The sequence below is a fragment of the Schistocerca piceifrons genome, chromosome 3 (genome assembly GCF_021461385.2).
Source record: "Schistocerca piceifrons isolate TAMUIC-IGC-003096 chromosome 3, iqSchPice1.1, whole genome shotgun sequence".
NCBI classification, from domain to species: Eukaryota; Metazoa; Arthropoda; class Insecta; order Orthoptera; family Acrididae; genus Schistocerca; species Schistocerca piceifrons.
Genome location: NC_060140.1, coordinates 64,939,608 through 64,952,371, shown reverse-complemented (window position 1 = coordinate 64,952,371; position 12,764 = coordinate 64,939,608). Strand labels below are relative to the sequence as shown.

General features: G+C 44.4%; 1 protein-coding gene across 1 annotated transcript in view; it reads right to left on the bottom strand.

The window, feature by feature from the left end:
• Positions 1–5,359, bottom strand: part of LOC124788389 (gamma-aminobutyric acid receptor alpha-like) — a 253,140-nt gene extending 247,781 nt beyond the window's left edge. The window contains exon 1 of the mRNA XM_047255654.1: positions 5,315–5,359. The gene's annotated coding sequence lies outside the window, so the exon portion shown is untranslated. The remainder of the gene's footprint in view (positions 1–5,314) is intronic.
• Between the last annotated feature and the right edge of the window lie 7,405 nt (positions 5,360–12,764).

The window sequence follows — 12,764 nt, the reverse complement described above, 5'->3', positions numbered from 1 at the left end:
AAGAGGCGAGTTCCCCACAGCAGCGAAATTGTGCGCTGTTATGCACGAAGCTACTGGGTTTGATGGAAGTGCAAGATCAATGCAAAGAATGTTGAAGAACATCGGATTTAAATACGTAAAGTCCAATGTTGGGCTCAAATTTTTAATGGAGCGTAATGGTATTGCTGCTGCTAGGATTACGTTTCTAAGAAAAATGCATGATATCAGATCAAAAGGAACGTCAACTGTCTATTACTTGGATGAGACTTGGGTAAATCAAAACCATACTAGAAATTTTATTTGGCAAACAAGAGATGGACAAGACAGTTAGAAAGTTCCAGTGGGAAAAGGAGGGCGTCTTATAATATGTCACGCTGGTTCTGCTGTTACCGGGTTTGTGCCTGAAAGTAAACTTATTTTCAAATCGAAAACCACATCTCACTACCATACCGAAATGAATGGAGAAACATTTCGGGAACGGTTTCAGAATCAGCTGTTGCTTTATTTGCATCCAGACTCTGTCATTGTTATGGACAATGCAAGCTATCACTCTGTTCTTCTCAACAGGCCTCCCACTACGCCGGCCGGAGTGGCCGAGCGGTTCTAGGCGTTACAGTCTGGAACCGCGCGACCGCAACGGTCGCAGGTTCGAATCCTGCCTCGGGCAAGGATGTGTGTGATGTCCTTAGATTAGTTAGGTTTAGGTAGTCCTAAGTTCTGGGGGACTGATGACCTCAGCAGTTACGTCCCTTAGTGCTCAGAGCCATTTGAACCAAGCCTCCCACTACAAGCACAAGGAAAAGTGATATTGTTTCTTGGTTGCGAAATAGTAATATAACGCACAGTGAAACACAAACAAGAGCAGAGCTTTTGGAACTGGTGAAGATGTCAAAGACCAGCGTTGAAACTACGAAATTGACTCCATAGGTAAGAAACATCGACACAGAGTGATACGAGTACCTCCTTATCACTGCCATTATAACCCCATTGAACTGGTGTGGGCACAGGTGAAGAAATACGTGGCAGACAAAAGCATTACATTTAAAGTAGCCGACACTGAAAGACTCACCCATGAAGCAATAGAGAAAATCACCGTTGCTCATTGGGAAGCTTGCGTTCGTCACACTGACAAACTGCAAGAAGAAGATTACCAAAATGAAGTTGTCACAGACGAAATAATGGATTCGTTAATCGTCAGTCTGGCTCCCACATCTAGCCACTCCAGTTCCGAAGGCAGCGACAATGAAAGCTCCGTGTAAAAAGGTGCGTGAATGGTACGTAAACTTACTCTATAATTATGATGAATATTTACTTTCTTCTCAAGCTCTCTGTGCCGTAGAAAGCAGTTCAGTGGAATATCTATTCTGTAATGATAATTCTTTTTTACTTATTTTTTTTCTTTAAATTAAACGCCTTTTCATGCTGCAATCTGTTTTATTAATCCAGACGCGTTTAGAATATTATTTTAAGGCATCATCGGTGGATATCATCTGATGTACACTGTAGCTATTACAGGGTGTTTCAAAAATGACCGGTATATTTGAAACGGCAATAAAAACTAAACGAGCAGCGATAGAAATACACCGTTTGTTGCAATATGCTTGGGACAACAGTACATTTTCAGGCAGACAAACTTTCGAAATTACAATAGTTACAATTTTCAACAACAGATGGCGCTGCGGTCTGGGAAACTCTATAGTATGATATTTTCCACATATCCACCATGCGTAGCAATAATATGGCGTAGTCTCTGAATGAAATTACCCGAAACCTTTGACAACGTGTCTGGCGGAATGGCTTCACATGCAGATGAGATGTACTGCTTCAGCTGTTTAATTGTTTCTGGATTCTGGCGGTACACCTGGTCTTTCAAGTGTCCCCACAGAAAGAAGTCACAGGGGTTCATGTCTGGCGAACAGGGAGGCCAATCCACGCCGCCTCCTGTATGTTTCGGATAGCCATAAGCAATCACACGATCATCGAAATATTCATTCAGGAAATTAAAGACGTCGGCCGTGCGATGTGGCCGGGCACCATCTTGCATAAACCACGAGGTGTTCGCAGTGTCGTCTAAGGCAGTTTGTACCGCCACAAATCCACGAAGAATGTCCAGATAGCGTGATGCAGTAATCGTTTCGGATCTGAAAAATGGGCCAATGATTCCTTTGGAAGAAATGGCGGCCCAGACCAGTACTTTTTGAGGATGCAGGGACGATGGGACTGCAACATGGCGCTTTTCAGTTCCCCATATGCGCCAGTTCTGTTTATTGACGAAGCCGTCCAGGTAAAAATAAGCTTCGTCAGTAAACCAAATGCTGCCCACATGCATATCGCCGTCATCAATCCTGTGCACTATATCGTTAGCGAATGTCTCTCGTCCAGCAATGGTAGCGGCGCTGAGGGGTTGCCGCGTTTGAATTTTGTATGGATAGAGGTGTAAACTCTGGCGCATGAGACGATACGTGGACGTTGGCGTCATTTGGACCGCAGCTGCAACACGGCGAACGGAAACCCAAGGCCACTGTTGGATCACCTGCTGCACTAGCTGCACGTTGCCCTCTGTGGTTGCCGTACGCGGTCGCCCTACCTTTCCAGCACGTTCATCCGTCACATTCCCAGTCCGTTGAAATTTTTCAAACAGATCCTTTACTGTATCGCTTTTCGGTCCTTTGGTTACATTAAACCTCCGTTGAAAACTTCGTCTTGTTGCAACAACACTGTGTTGTAGGCGGTGGAATTCCAACACCAGAAAAATCCTCTGTTCTAAGGAATAAACCATGTTGTCTACAGCACACGCTTACAGCAGAAAGACGACGTATAGAATGGCGCACCCACAGACTGCGTTGTCTTCTGTATCTTTCACATCACTTGCAGCGACATCTGTTGTTGAAAATTGTAATTACTGTAATTTCGAAAGTTTGTCTGCCTGAAAATGTACTGTTGTCCCAAGCATATTGCAACAAACGGTGTATTTCTATCGCTGCTCGTTTAGTTTTTATTGCCGTTTCAAATATACCGGCCATTTTTGAAACACCCTGTATATGCCGTCATTGTAGATTTGAAAACAGTTTACGCCCTTATTTTTGCATAAATAAATTATTACTTACGATTATATGCAAAAATAAGGGGGTAAACTGTTCTTAAATCTACAATGACGGCATATAGCCACATGTCCTATTTCAGATGATATCCACTGGTAATGCCTTAAAATAAAATGTGGAACGCGTCTGGATTAATAAAACAGATTTCAGCTAGAAAAGGCGTTTACTTCATGAACCATTATTTATATACTTGCTGCGGTTAATTGCCATTCAAACAAATTTGTTTATCTTACTCCTCTCTCTGTCTACTATATAACGTAGATTAAAATGCTTTTCGTCCTGGGGACTGGGGGGGGGGTCGGTATTTTAAATTTGAGTTGATTCTTTCTTTTTTTTTTTTTTTTAATAAAGCAAGAGGAATGTAAGGCGTAATCTTTCTGTAAGGTGCAATTTATCAGAGAATCCATTCTGCAGTGAGAGAGTATGTATCACTATTTCGCTATGTAGTTATGACTGTGAAAGATTGAATAGACATTCTATTCTGTTACGTGTGTGTCGCAGTACATTTAATAAATTTATCACGGAACGGGGAGTAGAGCACCATGAACCTGACAGTAGCGAGACAGGTCAAACATCGGCTAAAGCAGCTGTCCGTAGCAGAGCTGCCGTCAGTTCGCCCAGCGCCGAGTTGACAACGCACCACTTCTTGTAAGCTGTGCGGCGTGGCGACAGGCCATTAACACTGTCGCGGACTGTAGTGGATGAAAATGTGAAGTATACATAATAAGAAATCACTAGATTAAATGACATGGCTAGTTGATAATAATTTACGAGGTTAAAGTGATGACGTTGAATAATAAGATATTAGCAGGTGAAAGATAGAAAGCCTAGATAATACGAGGGTTGTTTTTTAAGTAAGGGCCGTTCGCGCGTATAGTCCCGTAGTTCGCGCAGACGCCGCAACAAGCCACCGCGCCACTTGCCGGCATCCTTCCCGTTCACACTGATGCAAGTTGCATCTCTTTAGCTGACGTGTACGCATCGCTGTGCTACTTTATAATGTTTACGATTATTGAACCGCCCGCCGCGTGTGAGATACGGTCAGTGATACGTTTTGTGACCGCGAGAAGCCTATCAGCTGCAGAAATTCATCGTCAGTTAACAGAAGTTTATGGCCTGAATGCAATGAGTGAAGGTAAAGTGCGTCAATGGGTTAGAGAGTTTAAAAATGGCCGTCAAAACGTCCATGACGAAGAACGTTCAGGCCGGCCCTCTGTGATCACTGATGATTTGGTGGCTGCAGTCGAAACAAAGATTGGTGAGGACAGAAGATTCACAATTTCCGCTCTTTCTTTTGGTATTTCCACACCTTTCACGATCGGTTTTGTATAAAATTATGTCTGAAAACCTAAACTTTAAGAAACTGTGTTCTCAGTGGGTACACAGACTCCTCACAGAGGACCACAAAGGGAAGAGATTTGCCACTTCATTGGACTTTTTGATTCGTTACGAGGAAGAAGGGGATGACATGTTGAGTCAAATTGCCACTGGAGATGAAACATGGGTATCCCATATCACTCCCGAAAGCAAGCGACAATCGATGGAATGGCGACACACAACCTGACCCGCCAAGGTCAAAGCCAAACAGACGCTGTCTAAGCGCGAGATTATGGCAACTGTGTTCTGGGACCAGCGCGGTGTTTTGCTAGTGGACTTTATGCCATGAGGGACGACAATCAACTCAGATGCCTACTGTGCAACTCTAATGAACCTCCGCAGAGCAATTCAAAACAAAAGGCGTGGCATGCTGACAAAAGGAGTTTTGCTCCTGCTCGATAACGCTACGCCTCACACCTCTCAAAAGACTCGGGATTTGATTGTTTCTTTTGGCTGGGAAGTTTTGGACCATGCACCATACAGCCCCGACCTTGCTCCTGGCGATTTTCACCTTTTCCGGTACCTGAAACACCATCTTGGCGGGCAGCGCTTCAATGACAACGATCAAGTGAAAGCGGCCGTGAACTTTTGGCTGTCGGAGCAGGCGGCCGAATTCCTTGAAGAGGGAATTAAAAACTTAGTTGTACGATATGACAAGTCCTTAAATAAACAAGGCAACTATGTAGAAAAATAGGTAAAAGTGTGTAGAATCAGAAAATAAAAGTTTTTTTACAAAAGTATTTGTATCTTTTTTTAAAAATAAAAACGGCCCTTACTTAAAAAACAACCCTCGTAAGATAGCAGGAGAAGAAGATAGCGTGGCTAGGTGGTAACAAATCATCAGGTGAGGCACTCACCGCCGAAGTCTGGCCGAACGCTGTTGTCGTACCCGCTGAGCAGGTTGTCCAGCAGCTCCGAGATGTTGCGGTGGTTGTTCCACTGCGCGCCGGCAGACCTCGCCAGCTCCTGCCTGCAACAAAGGGCATAACGGTCCGGTTCACATGTGCACTCCGACGTCACAGTTTGTACAACGTAAGTGCAAGCATAAGCTGCACAGTTCTCCATTACGCGCAGGGTTATATACCGTGTGTCCCTCCCAAGAGACGTCAGGCGTGTTTTTCCTGATCTTAGCTCACTCAGTGTGCAGCTGGAGTCAACCCTAGGAAATATCACTCATCACGTCTTTCATGCGATGCCTATAGTCGACGGAAAGCGTCATTTCGATTTCTATTAGAAAGAAAATGTTTTTAAAGGGGAATTTTACACGCCCTTTGGATATAACTGTCCCCAAATTGTCTTGTGTGATATTCTGTTTGGCGATATGTTCTAACAGGGACAGCAAGGCAAGTACAACTTGCCCATCTTATGCACGTCTCTGCTCCACGCTGCCTGCTACCGCCGCCGGCCGGGGTGACCGAGCGGTTCTAGGCACTACAGTCTGGAACCGCGCGACCACTACGGTCGCAGGTTCGAATCCTGCCTCGGGCATGGATGTGTGTGATGTCCATAGGTTAGTTAGGTTTAGGTAGTTCTAAGGTCTAGGGGACTGATGACCTCAGAAGTTGAGCCCCATAGTGCTCAGAGCCATTTGAACCAATCTGCTACCGCCACACTGCAGCGCTGGTCAGTCACTACAGGAATACTGGTTATTCTCCGTGTTTTACCGCCCTTGTTAATGCTTAAGCCCTATCTATAAAACGAATATCGGGTTAGACTAATTTGGTACTGCTCTATCGAACAGGCACGTAAAATTTCGCTTTGAAAATCAGTTGAAGCAGAAAAGACCTGCCGACACATGTCACAGTTCCGCAGAGTAGACCTGGCATGACCGTGTTTACAACGCAATAGCCGATTCTGGCCAACGCGTCTTTCAATTCTAAACCATATTTAGCATTCATTTGGAACGAGTTACGACCTCAATATTATCAAGAATTGTACCATTCTACTCGTATCTTCAAGCGATTTCGGATACCGTTTATTTAAAACAATACCTTTTGATGCCAACGGCCGTGGTGCAGTGGTTGCCATCAGCTTGCCGAAGTAAAGCGCTGTCGGGTTGGCTAGCACTTGGATGGGTGACCATCCGATCTGCCGAGCGCTGTTGGCAATCGGATTGCGCTCAGCCCTTGTCAGGCAAACTGAGAACCTACTTGATCGAGTAGTAACGGCTCCGGTCTCGTAAACTGACGGACGGCCGGGACTGTGGTGTGCTGACCTCCTGCCTCTCCATATGCGCATCCAGTGACGTCTATGCGCTGAGGATGACACGGCGACCGATCGGTGTCGATGGGCCTTCATGGCCTGTTCTGGCGGAGTTTAGATTTTTAAAACTATTCGACCGATGCAAGCATTACGACTCCTTATAATATAGCAAAAGTACGGGTCCCTTAGCGTACAATCAACTAAAAAAAGTTTCGATTCGATATCTGAAACCGCTCCACGTAATAAAAAGGGTATTACTATGTCTTACATGATTCACAGCGTAAGCATAATAAAAATTCCAATTTAATAACACTTTAGGAAGAGAAACACTGCTCAGAATGACGTCAGATTTGAACAGCTTATTGTTATCATTCATGCAAGGGGGAGGGGGGGGGGAAATCATTATAAACATAAGAATCTAAAGAAAATTTTTGCACTAGAGGGCGCTGCAAACATTACATTTTAACGCAAAAGCGATCGGCTACAAGTGACATATGAATCGCAGAACGACGGCTATGGTCTGAGTTGCACATTGCACCATCCATACTGTTAAGTGCGCACGACCGCACGAATTCAGCAGTCAACAGTTGTGGTACTTTTATTAAGTGAGTACATCCAACAAGGCAAGGTCGTAGCATTGGATGGCCAAAATCGGTTTTTGATTGTTCTGCGGCTAAAAACAGCAAAAAGCAAAATGGCATAAGTTTTTAAGTGTTCTTTGGCCAAGAACTGCATAAAAAGCAAAATGCCATGGGTTTTTAATTGTTCTGGAGCCAAAAACCGCATAGAAAGACAAACGAGGTTATTTGCTAATTGTCGTGAGACCTGCGCAAGACCAGTATGCTGTCCAAGTTTTTCGATACAAGATGAAATCGAAAAACAGCATGTTCCACAACAGATAGGAGTGTTTCGTGGGTAAAGTTCAGAATGTGCTGTACAATGAGTGCCTTTAGTTCAGCTACGTTCCTCATTGAAGCACTGAACACAACATCTTTCAAATACCCCCACAACCAAAAGTCACACGGATCAAGATCCGGTGAGCAGGGAGGCCAGGCTGTAAACAAATGGCATCTGATAATTCTATCATTTCCGAAACGATTCTGCTGCAGTCGCCGCACTGGCTCTGCAATGCGGCGGCGAGCGCCATCTCGCTTAATAACCATCCCACCCACACATCCACGCAGTTGAAAGGCTGGAGAGCAAAAGACCCTCCCAGCTTTTACCAGTAACAATAGAGGTCGCAAGGCCCGCGGGACACATCTCCTAGAATAGATACGGCCGTACGATAAACGATGTCGTCACCCCAAGCCAAACAGTCACCTTTGGTACCTGTTGATGTGCGTGTGGATTTTCCGTGTAGATATTCTGAAATTCTGGGTACTGACATGTCCTTGGAGATGAAAATGGGCTTCATCTGTAAAAGAGTGTTCCGTGGCCATTCACTGTCCACTTCTATGCTGAGGAACCCTTTTACATTGTTTGCAGATGATTCTGTCATTTACCGTCTAGTGAAGTCGTCAGAAGGTCAAAACTAATTACAAAACGATTTAGACAAGATATCCGTACGGGCGAAAAATGCGGTGATTCACATGAGCTGTATAAGGAATCTATTAAATTTCGGCTGTCAATTCAGCTTGACACCTAGACACTAAACTGTAGCCATCAGATAGATAATTTTGTGAGGAAGGGAAACCAAAGACTCCGGTTTAGTGGTAGAACACTTAGAAGATGCTACAGGCCTAATAAAGGGGCTGACAACGCTACGCTTGTTCGCCCTCTGCCAAGTATTACTGTGCAGTATGGAATCTTTACCAGATGGGATTGACGGAGAGCATGAAAAAACCACAAGAGGGGCAGGTCGTTTTGTACGGGGTGTTAGACGCGCGTGCCGTATGCAGCAGTGAATATACCGAAATGAAACTCAGTGAAATACAAGTTATTAATTTATGGAATATTCATTTTTACTTACCATTTTCACATTAAATGTTGAAAGTGTACCCCCTGTTGCTGAATACACAAATAAATTCGTCTAATGTTTCCAGACACAAGCTGTAACATTTCTTCTGTAACAGAAGCAGTTTTCAAGTCATCGATGGATTTTGGGCGGTTTTTATAGACAGTAGCTTTCGCTGTACCCAAGAAGAAAAATTCAGGTGGTGTTAGGTCAGGCTATGAAGTCCTGTGAAATTCTGCGCTCACCGAAAACATCAGCAAGCAGTGACATTGAAACGCGAGCTGTACGCGCGGTTGCACCATCTTGTTGGAAATACACGTTCAGTATTTCACTTAACACAAGTATTCATATGAATGGATACAGAATATCACTGCAGTATCGTTGGGCGTTTATTGTTCCATTGAAAAATATGGGACCCACAATCCGACGTCTGGGAATTGCAATCCAAACTTCTATTATCAGAGAATGAAGTGGTTCCTCATGAATACACAATGGATTTGCAGTACTCCACATACTAGAATTTTGCGAGTTCATGTGCCCGGATAAATGAAGCCACGCCTCATCAGTGAAAAACGTTTCATTAAGAATATCCCTTTCATTTTGTTCAACGAAATTTTTGAGCCATTGACAATAATGCAGTCTACTGCCATGATCAGTGTTTTTCAGTTCTTGCACGGCTGTCCCTTTGCATGGGAAAAGTTCTAATTTTTTCCTTACAGCTGTGTGGGCCGTACCGACAATAACATCGATTTCCTGGGCGAGTTTTCTTACTGACTTGTTCGGACTCATGGATATCATCCTCAGACAAAACGCTAGGACGACCACTTCTCAATGCATGTGACACTGAACCCGTACTACAAAATTTGTTAATCAGATCTCCCACAGTATTGCGGTGTGGGAGTGTTGTCTCCGGAAAAACTGAATTTAATGTTTACCGAACTGAAACTGTGTATTTACCGCCAGCTTTGAACACTTGTTCGACTAAAAACACACGTTCTTCAATGGTTAGCATTTTAACAGTGACAACAACGAAACAAACGAACAAAGAAAGTAAACTTAAACGTTCACATCAACACATAACGACACACACTAACGATTCTACTGACGCTGCCTGAGAAAACGAAACAGTGGAATGTTGGGAGAGTCCACTTGAAGGGAAGTAACTCAAGCAGGAGAAAAATCATACGGCATGCGCCGCTAACAATCATACGGCACTGCGGTGAGACATTTTGAACACCCCGTATTATTTCGAAACAGGGGAGAGAGGTCACAGATAGTGGCAGTCATTAAAACAAAGACGTTTCTCATTTCTGAGAGATCTTTTCACGAAATTTCAATGGCAAAAGTTGTCCACTGGGTATTCTTTCGTCACCAACCTTCAGAGGGAGAAACGATAATCGTAATAAAGTAAGAGAAATCAATGCGCTTACTAAGAGATGTGTTAATTTTTGCACAGACTTGTAGCTAGTGGAACGGCAGGTAAATAACTTGAACATTGATCGAAGAACCCTCTGCCAGGCCATTAAGGGATGATAAGCAATTTATGGTAGTAAGTGAAATACGTAAGCCATTTTACTCCCAATGATATGGTGGCTAATCGTCACCTACAAAATAGATGTTGTGCTGAGGAAAATAGGGAATGTTTAAGCTGTAATCGGTGCATTAGAAATTGCCAAAGGCACGAAGAGACGACTTTTGAAGCATGTCGGCTAGTTCTGCGTTTCTACATCTTTGCCTACCAGCGCGATGCGTCCCTGTCTAGTCTGTGTGTGGCGCTTCGGTCGCCTTTTAGTTGAGTCTTTGGTTGAAGTTCCTTGGAACGGCTTGCTGATCACATGGGCAGGCAGTCAATCGCAGAGAGAGAGAGAGAGAGAGAGAGAGAGAGAGAGAGAGAGAGAGATAAAAGACACCAGTGACGTACGTTTGTCTAAGGGGCGCGTCGTCGGTAGAGTTCTGTTGGTTGGCAGTACTTGCGACTACGGTGGACGCAGCCGGTTCACCCTGCATCAAAGAAGCATAGATGTTTATGTGGGCGTTGGAGTGCTAGTCATTTTCTGGAGCCGTCTGTTCTGTCCTTTACCGATAGGGTACTCGGTGCTTGATTGACATCTGTGCTCCCGTGTTGAAGCTACTTCCTCTACCCTAGATTGCCTGTAGTAATCCATCACTCCGACTCAAGTATTAAATTTACACTTAAGAGCCAAAGAAACTGGTACACCTGCCTAATTTGTTATAGGGCCTCCTCGAGCACGCAGAATTGATGCAACACGACGTGGCATGGACTGGACTAATGTCTGAAGTAGTGCTGGAGGGAACTGACAACACCAATCCCGCAGGGCTGTCCATGAATGCATGAAAGTACGAGGAGGTGAGGTCTCTTCTGAACAGCACCCGGACTTGCTCAATAATGGTCATGTCTGGGACTTTGGTGGCCAGCGGAAGTGTTTAAACACAGAAGAGTGTTCTTGGAATCACTCTGTAGCAGTTCTGGATGTGTGGGATGTCGCATTGTCCTGCTTTGCACAATGGACATGAATGGATACAGGTGATCAGACAGGATGCTTACGTACGTGTCAGCTGTCAGTCTCGTATCTCCACGCGTCAGGTGTCCCATACCACTCCAACTGCACACGCCCCCACGTCATTATAGGGCTTCCGCCAGTTCGAACAGTCCCCTAGTGACATGCAGGGTTCACGGATTCATGAGGTTGTCTCCATACCCTACACGTCCATCAGAGCGATACAGCTTGAAACGAGACCCGTACGACCAGCCAACATGTTTCCACTCATCAACAGTCCTCTGTCGGTGTTGACGGGGCCAGGCGAAGCGTAATCCTTCGTGTCGTGCAGTCATCAAGAGTAAAGCAGTGGGCCTTGAGCTCCAGAAGCCCACATCGACGATGTTTCGTTGAATTGTTCGCACGCTGACAGTTGTTGATGGCCCAGTATTGAAATCTGCATCAATTTGCTGTTGGGTTGCACTTCTGTCGCGTTGAACGATTCTCTTCAACCGTCGTTGGTCCCGTTCTTGCACGATCTTTTTCCGGCGGCAGCAATGTCGGAGATTTGATGTTTTACCAGATTCCTGATATTCACGGTACACATTGTGAAATTGTCGTATGGGAAAATCCCCACGGATATGGTGTGTCCCATCGCTCGTGCGCTGACTTATATCTTGATAACCTGCCATTGTAGCAGCAGTAACTGATGTAACAACTACATCGGACACTTGTTGTCTTATATTGGCGTTGCCGACCGATGCGCCGTATTCTGCCTTTTACATATATCTGTACTTAAATACACAAGCGTATTCCAGGTTCTTTGGCGCTTGAATGTACTTTTGTTGTGCCTCTGTCTGAAATTATGTGAGTGCCGTACTCGATGTGTTTTGAAATTTACTTTAACTACCACTTGTTCAGTGTCTGCTTATCTTGTCGGGCCTGAAATTAATTGTTTCATATTTTCAAGGCCACCACGTGTGTTAGTGACCACTGAGGTCTAAATTGAGTGTTATTTCTATTGGAAGTTGTAGCTTTCCTGATCGATGTAATGTCTATAAAATTGTCTGCGACCGTGGTAGGCAAACGCTAGCGGCCCCGTGAATCTTGGCTCATTTTGGTATTTAAATTCCATAACTCTGCTTAGATTTTGCCCTTTCAAAAAAAATTAATATTTGCTGTAGTAAATGTATTTACTCTTGTAGTTGTTTGAGTGTTAGCCCCAAAGATTTGTCTATAGCTTTTTAAGTTAATTTGTTTGAGTTCCCTGTGATTTCTTGGTTATTACTTTAAATTCTTGTTGTATTTTATTGTGAGATTAACCGGTTAATCCTCTTAGGAATTCGTATTGTAATATTCTTAATGTAATACGTAATGTTTGTATTAAGGCTTGTGGCCACGCTCACATTGAGTTTCTTGGCTTGGCCTGAGCATTTTAATATGTTCTACGAGTATTTGTGGTCTCACCGCCAGACACCACACTTGCTAGGTGGTAGCCTTTAAATCTGCCGCGGTCCGTTAGTATACGTCGGACCCGCGTGTCGCCAATATCAGTGATTGCAGACCGAGCGCCGCCACACGGCAGGTCTAGAGAGACTCCGCAGCGCTCGCCCAGTTGTACAGCCGACTTTGCTAGCGATGGTTCACTGTCTA